Below are 15,888 nucleotides of genomic sequence, written 5' to 3'. Positions count from 1 at the left end.
TGCGGGCGCACGGGCGGGGTGAGCCGCCGCCGCTGACTGTTGACATTCGGTCCACGTCGAGGAGTGAGCTCTGCGCCGTGCGTCGGAGAAGGTCAGTGGGTCCGGGGCTGGGTGGTGATTCTATGCATAAACAGCCTGGATCAGGGCGCGAGTCCCGGGTGTGACTGAACGCGGAATCGGGGCGTATGTTGTGAGTGTAAATGCGTGTGTTCGCAAGGAGAAAGACAGCCCGTACGTGTGTGAGCTCTGTGCTGTGATCCCACAGGGTAATTAAGGGTAATGGGTTGTGTTTCGGAGATGGGGTGACTGTCCTCAGCAATCCATGCGGGTGGGGCATTGCGCACACACATCATGTATCAGGGTGTGTGTGTGTGCGTGAGTGAGATGTTGCTCAGACCCTGTCAAAGTCTCTGGCTAGAGAAGCTGACCGAGGTGGAGGTCAGAGGTGGGGTGTTTACAGGTGGTGGTAGAAGGAAACAGCCGGAACCCCAGGAGGACCTGTGACTAGGCTGGTTTTGTTTGTCTGTTTGTTTTGCCAAAAGGCCATAAACCCCACCCCACCCTCACTCCAACCTGTGCCTGTTGCGGAGAGGGGAGCTAGGATGACGGGGTGCTGGCAGAGAGGCCTTAATGGACCTCCTGGGCAGGGCCAGCTACCAGCCTGCTGCTCATTTCTGGAGGCCCTGGGTGAGTGAGTGAGGGGGGAGTCAGCCTTGGGTGGGGTTCCAGGGCAGGTGTGTGTTCAGGGGACCTCAGAACTGTGCAGAGTCCACTTGGCTTTGCCACCACCAGATACTGCGTGTCTGGACCTGGGAGCTGGCTGGGGGGACATCCTTCTTTCTCCTCATGTTTCCTGCACCTCCCTCCACACCCTTAACAAACCAAAGGGCATTTACATGCAAGTGGGGTTTGGGCTCTGAATGCCTGGGATCTGCCTCTGTTGAGTGGCCCCCTTCAGAGCAGCCTCCTTAGGGAATAATAGGGTTGTCCTGGGCTGGGCGCCAGGGCTCTTGGGTTCTTTTCATGATTTGTGATCCTGTGGCTGTACCTTAAGCTCGACAGGCCTCAGTTTCCCATGGAGAGGGAAGAACCCCCTCCCCCCCCCCCCCCCCACCGTTTTTGCTGCAGGGTAAGGAGAGCTCAAACAGCTGTGTGTGTGTGGAGGGGGATAGGGGTGGGTTGGGTAGGGAGGCTGGGAGTGACTCAGGGCGTGTGAGGTCCCAAGAGTGATTTCCCCCAGGAAAGTCCCATCATATCTTTGTGACTTGGGTAGAAGTTGGGGGAGGCTCTGTCCTCACCTCCAAGGAGGTGTATGGGGTTTTCCGAGTCCAGGGGTGGGGCAGGGTGGCTGTCTGCTAGATCTGGCTGCTCAGGTTTCAAGAAACTACCTCAGGTCCCCTCTCCTTTCCAAGATGTTGAACAGTGGGGACCTGCTTGGGGGCTGGGATGGGGGACTGGAGCTGACGAGCCCCAGAAGTTTCTGGGTAGAGGCAGACGCTAAACGTGGGTAGGACCAGGGCACATCTGGCTGGGATTCCTGCTCAACCCAGGGTGTTGAGGCAATTTGGTAGAGGTGGCTTCAGTTCCAGAGAGGACGTACCTGCTGCAGGTGCCCTCATACCCTCTGCTCCCTGTTTCCCATACCTCGTCTGGATCAAGTGTGGCTGAGCCACTGTGGTTCAGAATGACTTCAGCCTTGAGGAAAAGGGCCCCCTGGTGTGGATGGGCCCCCTGGTGGTGGCAGCATCTGGTTAAGCATAAAGGCTCTGTTGTTACTCAGACCTGGGTTTAAGTCCCAGCACTACCACTCTCTGTCTCCACCTGTGTTCCCCCAAAGCAGAGGCTGAGAGAAAGGCTTGTGTGTGGTGGTTTATTTGAGAAGTGGTCTTGGGGAACAAGGGTGGGGCAAAGGGCATGAAGGGGAAAAGACGAAAGATGGCTGGCTGGCTGATTCAGTGGAGCATGAAACTCTTGATCTCGGAGTCATGAATTCAAGACCTACGTTGGGCATGGTGCTTACTTTAAAAAAAAAAAAAAAGACAAGGATACATTATTTTTATTACCACCACTCTGCCCTGGGCAGTCTCCTGAGGAGCCTTAGGGAATGCGTTTCAGAACTGCCCTGCTGGGGAGAGAAATAGGGAAGCGTTCATCCATCAGCTCTGTTCCCCACTGGACAGAGTGGTTTGGTGGACATTAACTCCCACCTGTTTGCAGGCTGCCCACGCGTGAGGCCCCACTGGGTTCTCGTGGGCGCCCCACACTGCATCTCAAAGAAGGCCCCATGCCACCCTAGGTGAAGTTTTGCCAGGTGGACCGAATGCCGCTGCTCAAAGTCTGCGGGGAGCTGGTCGTTGCTGACGTGGCTGGAGTAAGAAGTGGGGCAGAGAGGGCTGAAGTGGCATACGTTCAGCACACCGCCTGACCTTGCGCAAATTACCTAACTTCTCAGAGCTTCAGTTTCCGTATCAGGGGTTGTAAATGTTAAATGAGACATTTATGAAAATTTTGAACATGGCGATGGGCCCTTAAACATTGTATTTCTGTATAATCGGGAAGACAGCACATTGTGGGTGGCTCGGATATTCATTCACTCAAGTGGAGGAGGAGGCAGGATTCAGTGACTTCTAATGACAGCCCCCCTCACCTTTGGCCATAGGATCTGAGGCTCCAGGGCCAGACATTTGAGCTGGTCAGTTCCTCCTGGAGCTGTGGCCCAGTCTTCCACATCCCCTGAAACGTTCTGTTTCACGTTCTGTGAATTTGAGCCAGCAGTGCCTTGCCCCTGGGCCGGCTGCTCTTGCTTGTCTCTGGCAGTGAGGGGGGGGGTGGGTGGTGAGGGGAGCGGTGCTTGAAAGAGTAGTGGCGGGAGGGCGGGTGCTGGCATTTGGAGTTGGCAGATGGTTGTGGGCATTGGTCTGGGCCCCTGTCGGTGGGGAGGGAGTTCAGCGCAGGAGGTGGAGGAGGGCGAGAGAAAACGGAGGGCAGGAAGGGAAGGGAGAGTGGCCAAGAATGAGGAGGAACCATGGGCAAGGTAGGGCAAGGTGGGCAGCCTGGGTGGCTGGGATGGCAGGGACAGGCTGGGCCTCTGGGAAAGTGATGGGGTGGCGTGAGAGAAGGGGACGACCGTTTTTGAGGATGAGGTGGGGGTCCAAGGGCGTAGGCCCGGCTGGCATCGTATATCAGAGTACAGCATCGAGACTCGGGATCCTCGTTCTCCCTTTCTCCGGAGTGGCTACCAGCCCCTCCCAGGCCACCACCTGCTTTGGAGGGGAGATGCTGACTGCAAACACTTGGTCCTGTCGAGGATGTGCCTCTGCCGAGGCCTGTACCATGGTGGCCCTGGCCTCCCTACCCTCTGCCATCTCCAAGCAATGTGCTACCCCCTCAGGAGAGGTCACACCGTGGGGAAGTTGTCTAGCCGCCTCCTGCTCATGCACAGCCAGCTCAGGCTGGCAATAAAAGGTCACTGTGCCCGTCTGTTGCCTGTAGGCAAGGTCACACCAGCCTAGGCTGGTGCTGTTCAGCAGCCACTGTCTTCATTTACAGCCATTTCAAGATTCCTCTGACCTCTGCAATTTGGGACTCTTTTTGTTTTTAATAATTTTAGTAAAAAAACAAACAGTGATGTCTATCCATCTCCTCCCTTTTTAAAGAGGAATTCTAAATGGAGTCAGATGACACTCTTCTGGTCCACACCTCTGTTTCAGTGCTTTGGTGCTTCTCCAGTGGGAAGTTCTGCTTCATGTCTGATCTTAGCCTGCCGTGCTGCACTTAGTTTTTATTTTTTGTTTTTTTTTCTTTTGCTCTGCTTGCCACAACCCTTCAGGGCTCCTTTCAACCTGCTCAAGATGTAAAGCAGCCATGGGGGCTCCCAAGGCAGATGGGACACCAAGGCAAGGCTTGTGCTTTTGGGGGACCTGGCCTGAAACCAGGCTGTGCTGAGTCCCTGGCCCTGCCCATGATAAGGTCTTGACTTGCAGCTTGCTCTGAGGGCCAGGTGGTTTCCCACCCCCTTCCCTAGGTCAGATCCAGGGCTGGCAGCCTCCTTCCTGGATTATGCTGGGTGTGCCGACTGGGCCCTGAAAGGTCTGGGCCAGCAGATGGCAGCAGGCATGGGCACCTGGGGGACCCTGCTGACTAGATGACTGGTAGTGAGCAAGAGCAGGAGGGGAGTGACAGGCCGCCAGGCACAGTGAGATGTGCCTGTACGTGTGTGCACATCTGTGGAGGGTGCATATCTGTGGAGGGTGTGAGTCCTCTGAGTATGTCCTGTGTGCATTGTTGTGTGCTGTTTGCTGGTGTTCTTTCCTCTGGGGATGTGTGTTGGCCACCCACTAGGTGCTTTCCAGAGTCCTAAAGGGTGTGCCTGTCTGATGGCAGGTGATACTTGACCCCACTGGGATTTCCTGGCCCTACCTGGGGCCCCTGAGTCTTCTGCCCTCCCCAGTTCTGCCTTCTCTCCAGGCTTCCTGTCCCTGTCCCTCCCTCCCTCTGTTTTGAGGAAGTTGCCTCTCCCCCACTGGCTGTGTGGGTGCCCACTGCCTTTGGGGCAGGGCCTGGGGAGAGATAACCAGGGCCCCATCCTTTGAACTCTGAGCTCAGGGTGGCAGGTGGGTAAGCCCTAGTTTGAGGATATGAGTCAGGAATGGCCACAGGGGGTGGGCAGAAGCTTAGCTGTATGTGTCAGTGTGCTTCAGGGAAGTATGTGTGCACCCCTTACACTTGACTACCCCCTCAGAGGCCTGGGTATCAGTGCAGCCATGGGAGGGGCCCCCAACCCCCACTGTTCATGCTCTCTTCCCTGGTAGCTGTGGCTAGCAGTTTCCAACAGGGAGCAGAGTGGTCTCTGGGGGCTCTGGGCATTCCGTTTGGGGACCTTGGCCTCAAGTAATTCCTGTCACCACAGTCACTTGTATATATGGAGTTCCTCCTGTGCCAGGCCCTGGACTGCACACTGTGCATGTATTAGCTCATGGGCTCCTCAGAGCAATTCTGTGAGGTGGGTTCTGGAAGCATCCCCATTTTATGAGGAAGTGGAGGCTCAGAGAGGCTGGGTCACTTCCACAAGATCACACAGCTAGTAAGTAGTGGAGCCAGGATGTAACCCAGGTCTGTTCTTGATAGTTGCTGCCATTCTGTTCACTCTTCACAAAGCTGGATTTTCACATCCTTGCTGTTTCCCCTGCAGGGAGGCTGTCCCAGATCACGCTCTCCAGACAGGGCTCCCCACCCACCTGGTCGCCTTTGGATCATATCAACCTGTCGTAAATACCTGTGTAAAGTTATCCCTCTTTTATCTTTCACCTCCTCCCTCCCAGGCCCCCCAGGGCAGGGATCTGTCTTGTTCACCGATATATCCTCAGCATTAGCAGAGAGCTTGGAACACAGTATGGAAGTAAATTGCTTTTCTGACACCAGTTCTATTGTGTGTGTGTGTTAAGGGGGGACGTGGTTTTTCCCACACGTGTAACCAAACAATTTTTGGACACCAATAGGGTGTCTGAGAATTCAACTCAATTCTGATGCGATTTACCTGGAGATCATATCAGATTCCACTGGTGAGGATTCAGTCGGACAAGGTACTAGTCCCAAGCCCAGGTTGTTACCAGCGCTTCTGACCGACTGGCTATAAATCAGAGGTTCCCAGGACCTCCTCCTCCTCCTCCCCCCGTTGGGGCAATTTGCTAGAGCGGCTCACAGCACTCAGAGAAACCTTTTACTTACTAGATCGCTGGTTTATCATGAAAGGATATAACTCAGGAGCAGGCAGATGGAAGAGGTTGTGGGGCAGCATGTGGGGAGAGGGCGCCACTGTCCCCATTCTTCCACCAGCCTGGAAGCACTCCCAACCCGGTCCTGTGTGTTTTTATGGAGGCTTCATTACATAGCCCCAATTGATTAAATCATTAGCCATTGGTGATTGAATCAACCCCAGCCCCTCTTCCCTCTTTGGAGGTCTGAGAGAGAGGTCTGGCCTTCTAATCATGTGATTGGTTCTCTTGGCAACCGGCTTCCACCCCTAGGTGCTTCTAAAAGTCACCTCATTCACATAACAAGACACCTTTATCAGGCTCCGCACTTCTGAAACTACAAGGGTTTGGGGAGCTGTGAGCCAGGAACTGTAGACGAAGACCAAATGTGTATTTCCTATGAATCACAATATCCCAGGGTGCAATAAACAAGCACTGAGTGAATGAATGAATGAATGAATGAATGAATGAATGAATATATGAAGATATGTGTGACTCAAGGCCCAAGCTCCAAACCCCTCCTCTGTTGCTGTCTCTCACACAGCAGAGACCATGGCAGAGTGACTAGGGGCACAGGCTCTGGAGCCAGCTCACTGGGTTCCACTTCTGGCTCTATCACCAGCTATTCCGGTTATTTCTACTGCGTAATAAACTGCCCAGAAGCTTATGGCTTAAAACAGTGGTGACATTTATTTTGCTCAGGAATTTGCAGTTTGGGCGGGGCCTGGCAGGGATACTTCTGTCTGCTCTGCGGTCATCCTCTGGGGTGTTTCAAAGACTAGGGGATGGAATGGTCTGAAGGCTCGGTGGCTCATGTCTGGCATTTAAAGCTGGCTGTTGGCTTGAGGACTCAGTCCTCACCACAGGGGCCTCTCCCTTTGCTCTGTCTTCTTGTCACCCAGGCCATCTCCCTGTGTGCTAGTTCGGGCTTCCTTACAGCATGGTGGCTGGGTTAAGGGGCAAGGACCCCAAGAGAGAGCCAGCAGAAGCTAGTTTATCTTTTTAATTAAAAATTTTTTTCTAAAAAAATTTTTTATATTTGAGAGAGAGGGAGAGAGAGAGCGAGAGAGCGAGCATGAGCAGGGGAGGGGCAGAGAGATGGAGACAGAATCTGAAGCAGGCTTCAGGCTCTGAGCTGTCAGCACAGAGCCTGATGTGGGGCTCGATCTCACCGTGAGATCATGACCTGAGCCAAAGTCGGACACTTAACCCACCAAGCCACCCAGGAACCCGTTTTACCTTTTCTTATCCAGCCTTGGAAACGATGCGGCATTGCTTCTGCCTGACTCACAGATCCACACAGATCCAGGAGGGCATGGAGATTCCATCTCTCAGTAGAGGGGTGTCCGTGTCACCTGGTAACAAGAGCATGTGGGACGCGGGATATATTATGGGATGGTGTGGCTGTCTTTGGAAAGTATAATAAATCTGCCACAGTTCCTTCCTAGGAGCGTGACCTTGAGCAAATTACTTAGTCTCTCTGTGCCCCGATTTTTCCATCTGTCAAATGGGACAACATTAGTATGTACTTCACTGGATTGTTTCTTTAGCAGTGACTGTAGTCCCACCTACAGATCTCCCGGCCTCAGGTGAAGCGTTGGTGCAGGCTTTCACCAAGCTACAGGATCCAGCTCCAATTTCCCACCACTTGCATGGAATACGGGAGGCAGCTCACTGTTCAGAGCCCTTTTGAGGTGGGGCTAGTAATGGGGAGAGAAGAGGGGACCTTGATGGAGTGTCTCCATTATTATGTCATTGTAAGTTAGCCTTGCTCCCTTCAAAGGGGCAAGGGACAAGTTTTGATGGAGATGTAACAAGGCTGGGACCCCAGCAGGATTTCTCTGTGCCTGGGAGGGCAAACCCTGCTAGGGCCCCCATCTTCATTCAGGGGAGTCATGAGAGATGAATCATGAACATGTTGTGTTTGAGCTGCAGGGCTTAAAAAAAAAAAAGTGTTTAAGGGAGCTCCTTGCCTCTTCTCTGTCCTCCCAGCCTGCCCCCACCTGAGTCACTGTTCATCTGCCAGAAGGATCGCTCTCTCGCCCAGCTTGCCAAGGTTTGCTCATCCTGGCCCAGCTTGGGGCTGCTCCTTGGCTGGGCATTGGTGGGGGCCCAGCCTGGTGGTAGCTCACATCTAGTGCTGCCCTCATTCTCTATAGGAATGGCAGACTTGTTAAAAGCAGGGCCTCTGGTTTGAATGCTGCCATTGTCACCTACCAGCCCTGTGACCTTGGGCAAGTTCCTTAACCTCTCTGTGACTCCATTTCCTCACCGGGATAGAGGACACGGTTGAGGCCAGGATTAAATAAAGTAAAAAGTATGACATAACTGGTTCGTGGGAGATTCTTGAGAAGTGGGTACAGTTATTTGTTACAGATGAAAAAAATGCAGAGGGCGTTAAAGTGGTTTCTCCATAGCTATTATTCAATGTCAGAACCAGGGCTGGAACCCACGGTTGTTGCTGATCTCCTGCAAGACATAGAATTCCCCCACACGTGTCCCCCAATCCCTTATGCCAGGGGAAAGTATGGCTACCATTCTAGAAATACAAGCAAGATGCTCTCTTTTCTTTTTCTTTTTTTTAAAGTTTTATTTATTTATTTAGAGAGAGTGTGTATGTGAGCAGGAGAGCGACAGAGAGAGAGAAAGAGAGAGAATACCAAGCAGGCTCCACACTGTCAGCGCAGAGCCTGATGTGGGGCTCGAACTCACAAACCATGAGATCATGACCAGAGCCGAAATCAAAAGTTGGGACACAACCGGCTGAGCCACCCAGGCGCCCCAAGACGTTCCCTTTTCTTCTTTGTGGTACCCAAAGTTGCCTGCAGAGGGTGCTGATGCCCACATTCCAGCCCATTCAGGAGAGGCTCTGCAGTAGGGGAGGGTCGGGAGTGACCCAGCTGGATGGAGTGAGAGCTAAGAGAGCTGGCTCCGTGATCTCCTTTAGCGAGATCTCCTTCAGACAGCTCCTAGTGCCCAAGACTTCCACAGGAAGCTCCAGGGACACCAAAGGTAATGGGAGTGTTGTAGTGGATTTGCTACCAGTGTTTCTCACTGGGCCAGAGTCATCAGGAGAGTTTGTTAAACATGCAGGTTCCCTGGCCCCTCCCCAGAACAATGGAGTCAGAATTTGAGCAGTTGCATTGGCTAACACACCTATAGGTCTATGCCAGGCATTCCTCTGAAGGCTTCATGCATATTAGCTCATTTACCCCTCCCAACAGTCCGCTGAGGTAGATACTATTATTATCCCCATTTTATAGATGAGGGGTGTGGTCTGAGGCACAGAGAAATTGAGGGACTTGCCCAAGGTCACACTGCTGGTAAACAGCAGGGCTGGGGTTTGAACCCATGTTAGTTTAAACTGCAGGTGACTCTCACACCCTGTGCATTTGAAAACCACTAATATATAACCCTGGGCCTGTCCCCTTTTTTATCTCTTTTTGCTTCCTATTATTTGTTATTATTTTAAGTAGTGTTTATTGTGCTTTTCTAATTATAGACGTAAGACTTGCTTATTTCAGAAAACAGAAAAGAAGAAAAAATCATGATCCTTAATCTCACGCCTTAATAATATGGCCCTGAACATAATATTTAGCCTATTTTATTCCATTCAGAAATATGCCGTAAGTGTCTTCCCTTGTCATTACATGTACTTCTATACCTACTTTATATTGGCGGGAACGTACTCTGTTGTTGGGAGATGCTATCTTTCTTGAACCTACCCTGTTGGTAATTTAGGTCATTTCCATTGTTCCGTAGTTATGGCAACAATGAGCTGGAGACTCTGGAAAGTACAACTTGTCGCATGGCTCTGATTTTTTTTCTTCTTGGGATGGTGTGGAATTGAGAACAGGGTTGCCAGGTCAAAAAGCATGCATATGAAAAAAACAAACCTCTGTATTGAAGGAAAATGTACATGTAGAGAAGTGCACAGATTTTAAGTGTAGGGGTGAATGTCCATAAACTTGACTCACCCGTCTAAAACCAACACCCAGTTCCAAAAACAGGCCTTGATGTGTACTTCGGAAGCCCCCTTGGCGTGCATGTAAGGATTCTGATTTGTGTTGTTAAATTTCCTCCGGCAAAGTTGTATGTTGGTCTCCTCTGAGGTTTCTCAAGATTAAAGCACAAACTCTTTGCCTAAAAGCAGAATGGATGGAAGAACCATCTGGAGTCAGACAGGGAGAGAGAGATCTTGGCCTGCCCTTTCTGGGGCAAGACCTACTTCCCTTCAGGGTAGAAGAGATGGTCCCAGGACTCGGATCAGTGTCAGTGTGAGCCCCAGATAGTTTAAGGTTTTAAAGAAATGAGGCTTTGTAGCTGCTACCGTTTCTGCTCTTGTTTGTTTATTTTTTAATTTTTATTAAAAAAACTTTTTAGTGTTTATTTATTTTTGAGAGAGATAGAGACAGAATGCGAGTGGGTTGGGGCAGAGAGAGAGGGAGGCACAGAATCTGAAGCAGGCTCCAGGCTCTGAGCTGTCAGCACAGAGCCTGATGCAGGGTTCGAACTCACGAGCTATGAGATCAAGACCTGAGCCAAAGTCGGACGCTCAACCGCTGTGCCACCCAGGTGCCCCTGTGTGTTTATTTTTAAGAGCAAACCATTCATAGATTTAACATTTTTTTCTTTAAATTATAACATGTTAATGGTTAAAAAAAATCAAGCAGCACACAGGACGTAAAGTGAAAGGTCCCCTCCCCCAAATTTCTAGTTCTGGTCCCTTCCTCAGAGGTAAACAGTCTTGGACCATTGCTTATGTTCCATTCCAGAAATTGTCTAGGCATGCATAAGAATTTACGTATTTATTTAAACTAATGAGATCCTGTTAGATGAACTGTTCTTTTTTTTTTTTCTTAAACTCTTTTTTAGGTTATCTTTATATAGTAACACACATAAATTCTGCCTTCTTTTCAGTGGCTCCATTGTATCCCATTGTATGCTTTTTCTCCAGTATGGTGACGGTCATTCATGTTTTGTATTTGCTGTTTCAGACAGCGATAAAACTAACATCTGTATGCAAGGATCTTGTCAACTGGTGTGAGTTTATATGTGGGCTAAGTCTCTAAAGACAAAATTGTTGGCCCGAAGGGTGTGTGCACTTGAAATTTTAATAGATACTGCCAAATCTCTACAGTAATGATGGGAGTGCCTGTTACCTTATATCCACATACGATTTTTTGGGTTTCTTTTAACCTTTACTATCTGATGGGCAAAAGTGATACCTTGTCGTTATTTAAGAGATTTAAAAAAAAACTTTGTTTGTTTTTTTACACTTACTTATTTTTGAGAGACAGAGAGAGACAGAGCACAAGTGGGGGAGGGGCAGACAGAGAAGGAGACACGGAATCCGAAGCAGGCTCCAGGCTCCGAGCTGACAGCACAGAGCCCGACACGGGGCTCGAACCCACAGACCGCGAGATCATCACCTGAGCTGAAGTCGGACGCCCAACCAGCTGAGCCACCCAGGAGCCCCAAGAAATTTTAAGCTGTGATACATTTGATAGCTTTTTAGTGTCCAGCCAGGTTCTGCTTGCAGTTCTCTTGGTAGGCTGGCAGCACTGAGCAGATCAGAATAGACCACATGGTCATGGCTCAGGGTCATGCTCTTGGAGTCTGTTTTTCACTAGCACTGGTCTTGCAATTTTTTTTGTCATCATCTTGCTTTTCAGAACTCATGCAATGGGAAATTCAGTCTGGCCCTAGAGATAGCGCACGTGGGGAAGTGATCAGTGCACCGTAAATCAAAGGGCAGATGTTAGATGTCGTTTTGTCTCGATCCCCAAGTGTGGATTCCTAACTGATGCATGTTTGCTGGCTCTGAATGCCATTGCACCCTGTTTTCTGGAGACCAGAATGCCCTTCTCTGCCGCTGTTCTTTGTCCTCACCTGGCTTATGAAGGAAGCAGGGGTGAATGTTGCCTCCCCTTTGAGGAATGTTCCACCGAAGCCCCCCCAAAAGCCTGTGACCTGCTCAAGGTGGTTTAGTGGTGGAGGTGGGAGGAGAGCTGAGCCCCACCCCGTCGTGCTGGTAGTTCATGCTGCGTGTGGAGCGGGGGCGGATCTAGGCCAAATGATCTAGTGCCGGCTTCTCCAGGGGCATCTGTTTCCGGAGCTTCCTGTAACTGCTCGTCCCCAAGCCTGGGAAAGGAGCTTGTCTCCTCTTTCAGCTCCCACTAGCGGCTGTGAGGACAGAGCTGTCCAAGCAGAGGAAACCACACGGTCTCTCCCTTCCCTCCCGCCCCGGAGGGCCTGCAGATCGGGTGGAGGGGCAGGGGCTTGGGCTTCCTCCTCCTCCCACTCCAGCCGGCTTTCTCAACTCTACATTCCTCTAAAGCCCAGAGAGCTGGGTGGGTTCCCCGGAGCTCTGTCCTGAGCTTGGGGCTCTGGCTGGGACTTGTTCCCCAGCTGGACCAGGAACACACACAGGCCTCCCCCACAGAAGCCAGGGCCTTGTGATTTGGTGACCCAGAGTTGGCTCTGTGGACGGGGCAAGGAGCGACCTGAGGACAGAAGGAGCCGGTTTAGCCTGGTGTTGGAAAGACTTGGGCACTCGTCTTTCCGACTTCATTCTTGTCTTCTCTTAGCTGTTGAGCTGTGCTTTTCTTTCAGGTGCTTAGGCTCCCTTGTCTGTAACATGGGCCCTGTGTGAATGGGGCATTTGTGCGGGTTCCAAAGGGGCAGTTTGATCTGGGGACCGGCACCTGCCGATGCAGACCATTTTGTAGAACAGTGACTGATAACTTGGTCTCTGGAATCAGACCTAGCTCTGCCACCATTGTGCCGGGCAAATTTTGTCAAGTTCCTTCACCTTTCTGTGCCTCAGCGTCCTCCTCTGTAAAATGAGGATAGCAGCGTTACCATCTCAGAGGTGGTCGTGAGATCGAAAGGAGCTAAGCGCTGGCCCATAGTACGCTCACAGATACAGGCGCTGCCCTTGGCTCCTCTGTACCCATAGCTTGTCTCCACTCTGACTGCTCCGTAATCTGAGTCAGCGGAGGTCAGGGAGGAAGCTGGGCCTGCTTGGTGGGGGTAGAAGGGCTGGGCCTGGCTCACAGGGTGCTTCTCTTTTCTCTTGACTCACAGTCCTTCCCAGAGAGCATTCGGACCCCTCGCTGCCCACCCCCACATGGAAGAGGAACTGAGGGGTCAGAGCAGGGGCGACAGGAAGCTGAGCGGGACCGGAGGAGGGGGCGGAATTGTAATAGATAATAATTACAATAGCTCCCATAATGGTGTGGGAGCCCTGTGCTAAGTGTTTACATTTATTTATAATCTTGTGAGCTTGGTGGCAGCCACCATATCATAGAGGAGTACACTGAGGCCTCGGAGGTTAGGTTATGTGTTGGCAGTCACATGGCTTCAAAGCTTGGGAGACTGGCGCTGAGGAAAAGAGAGTGGAAGCTTGCTCTAGAATGCCTCTCACCTCCCTCTAGAGCTCAGAGAGTAAAACATAAGCCATCTGGGAACCTCCCTCTCTTCCTCCAGGCCCTCACTCTGAGGATTGAGGAAGGCATGGGTCCATCTGGACTCTCCAAGGTTCCCAGATCTTAGTGGCTTCAGGGACATCCGGGATGCTGTGAGTCCTGCGCCCCTTCCTGCTGACACAGCCAGGCTATTACCGCTCCTTGGCCAAGGATCTGAGTGTTGCATTACTCCTTGTCTTTTGTGTTACTATGCAAGAGACCAGAACTCCAGGTGGGAGATTCCAGCCTCTAGGTGGCAGCAGCTGGGACCTTGAAATGCTCCTCCCTGCCTGTTCCCCGGGGCGCCCTGCCGACCTCCAGATGCTGGCACCTGGGCCTGCATCCCTACTGGGTTGTGGCCTCCTACCTGGGTGTTCACCTGGGTATCTCTGTAGATTGAGAGGACCGGCATGAGAGCATCTCTCAGCGGCCTCTTCCCCTAGAATACGATGATGGACCACAGGAAAACAGGGTCACACGTGTGGACAGATAAGACTAGATGATGGGTACTCGGAAGTGCCCCAGCTTATTGGTATAACCCCACTTCATTGTCTCACACACTAAATCACGTGCTCCCATGATGGGTTCACTGTGAACTCCCTGTAATTGATGAAAAACTAAGTAATTTGCAACAGGAAATGTGTTGTTGGTTACCCGCATGACGGCCAGGCCCGTCTGCTTGGCCTGGAGTCAGAGTTGGTGAGGCAGCAGGCTGAGCAGCCACGGGTGTTTCTGACCTTCACTCTTACACACATCAGGCTCTCCCTCTTAGTTGGGACTTCCTCAGTGGACAGTGAGAGAAATTCAATTCTATTTAAAAAATTTTTAAAAAATATTTATTTAAGAAAGAGAGAGAGAGAGAGAGAGCGCGCGCGCGCATGCAAGCTAGCAAGCATGAGTGGGGGAGGGGCAGACAGAGAGGAAGACGCAGAATCTGTAACAGGCTCCAGGCTCTGAGCTGTCAGTGCAGAGCCTGACCCAGGGCTTGAACCCACGAATTGGGAGATCATGACCTGAGCCGAATCCGAGAGTCAGATGCCGAATGGACAGAGCCACCCAGGCACCCCGCCAGGAGATTTGATGATGTCCTGAAGACCTGACCTCTTCACTGGGTGGCAGTTCTTGCCCCTGCCCTCCTCTGTGTGGTGCTTCCATCCTGTGGTTTAGCAACCTAGGCAGGAGAAGGGGTGTGCTCTGGGAGTGAGTCTTGTTGGGTCCACTGACTTCTCCTGCCCCACTCTTGAGCTAGTTACTGTGGTTGCCCTGGTTGGTCAGGCTGGCCAGGTACTCCCTCTGGGGGTGGATGGAGCACAGAACTGTTTTACTCAGAGGGAGGCCAAGTGGATGCAGGGCGAGTAGGACCCAAGGCGTCCATGGTGCCTGTTGAGCATCTGTGGGGTGGGTGCAGTGTGGGGAGAGGTCTGGGCACGGAGTGGACATCCAGCGGGAAGCCAGTGGTCTGACGCAAGCCCAGAGGGTGAACCACAGCATCCTTCCTTTCCTGGTGAAGGTGGGGGCAGAGGATTCGGCCTGAACTGAGGACCACCAGGCTTCTGCTGAGAGGCCTGCTGCCTTAGAGGAAAGGACCCCACCCTTGCCACTCCCAGACCTGAACTGAGCCTGCAGCCCATCCAGCGTGCCGCCGGCCGCCCATGCAGCCTTCCCTGCTTCAGCAGAGTCAAGAAAATAGAAATGCCTGTGCCCTTCGTCCATGACCTGGGGGTGGCCCTCTGGTCCCACAACACAGATCCAGTGCCCAGAGTGGCAGTGGACCCCAACCAGGAAACTGTGGGGAGGGTGGGCCAGTGAGAGAGGCCAGTGGCAGCAGCCACGGTAGCTTTATTTCCCTTCCTCCACTGCTTGGGGGAGCAGGGCAGGGGCCTGGTCCCCACCTGTGTCCCCCCGACCTAGTCTGTGGTAGCATATGTGCCACACCCCTCCGTGGGCCGTCATTAGTGAGCACCTACTGTATACCTGGCATGGTCGGCATCGGTGCATGCAGAGATGAGGGCTAGCTTTTTCTCCCCGCTAGAAAGAAACACACTTGCACACACATGCCACCTTCCCACTGCTGACCTCTGCTTGGGCACTTGAGGGCGTCTGAGAAGCACAGATCTGTGACTGTGCGTGTGTACATGTGAACGTACCTTGAGGGCGTGTGTGCAGTCTGAGTGTGTGCACGTGGGTCTGTGTCCACATGTGAGCCTGTGTCACGGGGAGTTGTGTGTATATGAGATGTATGTGCAGGTGTCTCTGTTGAGTCTATATGAACCGGCATGTGGATGTGTGGTACCTGTGCGCATGTGTGTGTGGGTGTGTAACGACACTTATGTGAGCATGCCTGTGCACCTGTGGGTCCTGTGCATCTATATGTGCACACGTGCGTGTGCCCCTGTGCTCATGGCAGTGCACGTGTACTCGTGTCCACAAGTGTGCGGGTGTCCTTACCTGTGTGGGGCTGATTTATCTGGTGCGTGCTGAGCCATGCTGGAGCAGGAAGGCAGAGGTCCCATCCTGGGCAGCTGCAGGGAGTGGGTGTGAGGAGCCATCTGAAGGGCTCCCCAGCCTTCCAGCGAGCTCTTTCCCTCACAGGTACGTCTGTGGGACTCCTCCGGCCTCTTTTGGGTTCTGAGAAGCCAGGGCTGTGTGGGACCGAGCTGCCAACT

The 15,888-nt window shown here is 52.2% G+C and overlaps 1 long non-coding RNA gene across 1 annotated transcript; it reads right to left on the bottom strand.

Annotated features, from left to right (window-relative positions):
• Window positions 1-1,874: 1,874 nt before the first annotated feature.
• On the bottom strand, window positions 1,875-15,873 carry LOC125151580 (uncharacterized). Its single transcript, XR_007146871.1, has 3 exons — window positions 15,671-15,873; window positions 6,993-7,108; window positions 1,875-2,019 (listed from the first exon to the last, which is right to left on the bottom strand). It is a non-coding gene; the product is annotated as an uncharacterized LOC125151580 (long non-coding RNA).
• Window positions 15,874-15,888: the final 15 nt, after the last annotated feature.

The sequence above is a fragment of the Prionailurus viverrinus genome, chromosome E1, assembly GCF_022837055.1.
Source record: "Prionailurus viverrinus isolate Anna chromosome E1, UM_Priviv_1.0, whole genome shotgun sequence".
NCBI classification, from domain to species: Eukaryota; Metazoa; Chordata; class Mammalia; order Carnivora; family Felidae; genus Prionailurus; species Prionailurus viverrinus.
This window is presented reverse-complemented; position numbering and strand designations above follow the sequence as displayed.